Source organism: Stylophora pistillata, chromosome 5 (genome assembly GCF_964205215.1).
Source record: "Stylophora pistillata chromosome 5, jaStyPist1.2, whole genome shotgun sequence".
NCBI lineage: Eukaryota > Metazoa > Cnidaria > Anthozoa > Scleractinia > Pocilloporidae > Stylophora > Stylophora pistillata.
In genome coordinates this window covers 17,198,954-17,202,482 of record NC_142523.1, presented here as the reverse complement: position 1 = coordinate 17,202,482, position 3,529 = coordinate 17,198,954, and the positions used below count along the sequence as shown (strand labels likewise).

Here is a 3,529-nt window from a genome sequence, read left to right as displayed (position 1 = left end):
CCCAACAGGAGATCGGCTCCTGTCCCAAGATTGATTTTGTTTGTTTCTTTGTTTGTTTGTCTTCGAAAAGCCTACACAGCTTTGTTTTAGCGATTATGGGATTTACCTGGGAATGTTTTTGTCTGCTTTGAACCCAAGCCCAAGCCCAAGCCCAAACCCCCACCCCCACCCCCACCCCCTTACCTGGGTCTAGTCAAAGAGGATGTCACGCAATCTAGTTTAGCCGAGGGATTTTGGTCTTTTTTCAACAACATATGTATATGTGGTGAGTAAATGTTTGTCCTATTCTTCCATCATTGCTTGTACGATTTCTTTCAGACGAAATACGAACATTTTGATGAATACTTTTTATATTTAGATAACTGGTACAAGCCAAGCTTCAAAGTAAACAAATGTGCAGGTACGGGAAGTGTTGGCTTAATTTCGCAAAATAAAAATGCTTTTCCTTTCAGATAGTTCCCACTACGAAGACATAATCGTTTGTTTAGTTTTTGAACTAATGGAAAAGGATCGAATTCTCGAAGTATTTAAACTGCTCTCCAAGTTCACTCTTGTACTGCTTGTATTCGTCATTGCAACCTCAAGTTCAAAAGTTGTAAATTTCACGCAAGTACCGTTGATGTTTTCAGTTCGCAAAACTTGCCGTTTGAATTGCCCCAAAATGTTCTTTCATAAATTGAAGGAAAAAAGGATTGCTCTTTCTCTGGAATAGCAATTGCACAAAGAAAGCCATGTACCAGGAAAGGTTTTTTTTTCCATTGAAAAATGGCAAAATTGATAGTCGCCATGAAACTGTTTTAGAGGGTGATTTTGAAAAACAATTAAAAACTCAGATTGGAATCTTTTGAAATTACAACAATGTTCTCAAACAAAGGAAGGGTCATAAAATCATCTTATATCGCAATGGTCACGGTATTTGATTTCGTGTCTATTCACCACGCGAGGATGCAAAGCACATTTTTCGGTGGTTTAAGGGCCTCTCGGAGGTGAAAATTCAAAATAATAATATTTTTGAAAAATAGCAATCACAAGAAACTGAATATTGTATTTTCTAAAATAGTTTTATAAGGGCTTTAATGTGACAATGTTTGGGAAATTTCGATTTTTCTATCTTGTACACCTATCTGTGGTCTTTAGAGAAAGTCGCTCTTAAGGTGTTCATTAAAACGTTCCACATGAATCCCAGCCGTAGCAATATGACGTGTCTCCAGTTCCTCTGCAGTACTGAGATTTTTCCTTTCTTTCATAAAGGATGGAATTTCTAATTTCACGTGGAGTGGACTTAGAAGCTCCCGCACTGTAAAACCCCGATCAGCCAATACCAAATCATATGGTTTCAGGTGTTTCATAAGCCCACTTTCTTTGAAGATTGCAACATCATCAATATCCCCTTCAAACAAATTTGACACAAAGCAAGCTCCACCATTGGGAGTTACAGCAATAAGACGCTTAAATGTGTTCGTGTGCTTGTATGAAGAGAAAGTGTTTCCTTGCCTAGCAAAATTCCTGGAACGTTCTACTCTAAACTCAGTACAGTCAACAATATATCGTATTTTCCTCATGGTTTTGAAAACTTTGGGGAGGAACCTGCAAGGTTGGGCTCTCTGGGGAAACATGAACTGTTGCATGTCTCTGAACGTTACATACATAAGCTGAAGAAAGGTTGTGAAAATTTTGCGCACATAAGATGGATCAATTCTTCTTTCTGGTGTACTGAGAAGAGCTGCAAGAGTCTTGAGAGTAAATCCTCTCCTAAGTCCCAGAAGGGAAATAAGAGCTTCTCCCCTGACGGAAAATCACTGTTTGGGCCAGTTCTTGTAGTTTCCGTTGCGGGGTAATCTTTACTGTTCCAATAGTTTGTGGTCTCCAAAGGACAAACATCGTCTAGAAAATTATGCAAAATCTCAAACTGCGGAGATGAGAGGCCAATGAAGTGTTTCATAAGACTTGCATCTCGCACGATATTTTCGTAAGATAGAGTACTTACTATTTTGGGAGCATGAGGTTTCCTCGTGGCAACATCATTCTTTAAAATCATGGTCTCGACCTTTGCGGATAACTCGTATTCAGAATACAAAGTCTGAGAGCCTTGATCAGAAACCAGCTTTCCTGTGGAGTTCTCATACACATGTGGCATCGTATTACAGTCTTCATCGATTGTAGATTCGTTGAGGTAACCTTCGTAACGATGGCATCGACGGTCGATCCAGATTCTAGTGACTCGCGAACGACATGTATACAGTTGTTCAGTAATTGTTCGCCACAGTTTTTGTCGTTTAACCTTCCTTTCGTGGTGACTGGTTCCGCTCTTGATCTCGAAGCTTTTCTCTTTGGAGCACATGCTCGACTTGCTTGAGCTGTGTTAGATTCGCTTTCAGCGCATCAGGAAATTCAGTCGTGGGACCTTTTTCTCCGGGCCAGTGAAGAGCACAAATATAAGTATTTCTGGTAATATTTTTCACTGTAAATAATTCCCGGGAACAAGCTACTAGCCAACACTTGCACTTAGCAATGTCTTGCGACGGTTTTGAGAACGGTATGAAGACTTCCTTGCCCAATTCCTGTAACTCTTTGAGAGATTTTTCCCATTTGTCAGGATACCTCGAGTCCATTTTACACTCACCCCAACAGCAGTGTTTGGTAGAAACCATTTCTTGTCTCTTTAAGTGTTAACTCTACGATTTGACCGAGTTTCTGCATTTTTGTTTTACTGTTGCGACCCTCGCACGTACATTTGCCTTTAGCACATCGAAATGTTTGTCTGAGTCTGTGCGGGGGGTCTCATGGGACAAAATCTACTTTTAGTGATAGTGCACAACGCTATTACAGGCCGGAGTCTTTCACTGTTACTCTGTTAAAGGTGATCAGAACGAACAGAGGAAAGACTTGCAAAAAATAAAATATGAAAGTTCGCGATCAACGTTTCTACGTGAATCGGCGACGCGCTTATGTGTTACAAATCACACGAAAGGTTGATTTCCACAAGACACAATCATCGTTCGATGTTATTTAGTTACAATGGCCAAATTTTTATAATTGTAGAGCGAGACATGTTGAATATAAGCTTTTTTGCTTCTTTGTACTGCTGTATATGTATATTAAAAGTAAACCTTCGCAATTAAAGTTCAAATCAGCGGCGCATAATACCACGATGCCTGGCGTGTTTTTGCTTCGCATAGGGTGAAACGTTCGTGAAAGAAAATGTGCCTAAACTGTCACTTCTCGCAACTTAAATACTGCCTCGTCTCAGTCACTTGGTAAGACTTTTTTTTTCCTTTTCGATTTTAGCTTTGTGATCAGAATTATATCTCGTAGGTAACTCTAGCTTTACATCGCGTACGGCTTGCCAGCTTGTAATCCACGGTTGAGGCTTATTATTGAAGTACCAGTCACCTCATTGAGTACGTTTAAACATTGGTTTCTCTCGTTGTTATGAGCGCTTTACATGTCTGTCCCAGACATGTAATATTTCAACGCGAGATGTAATAACTTTTCGAACGCATCATGCAATGACAAAAAATGTAATAAC

At 39.8% G+C, this 3,529-nt stretch overlaps 1 pseudogene; it reads right to left on the bottom strand.

Moving 5' to 3' along the window:
- The window catches only part of LOC111346775 (uncharacterized), a 3,080-nt pseudogene extending 429 nt beyond the window's left edge, over positions 1-2,651 (bottom strand).
- Between the last annotated feature and the right edge of the window lie 878 nt (positions 2,652-3,529).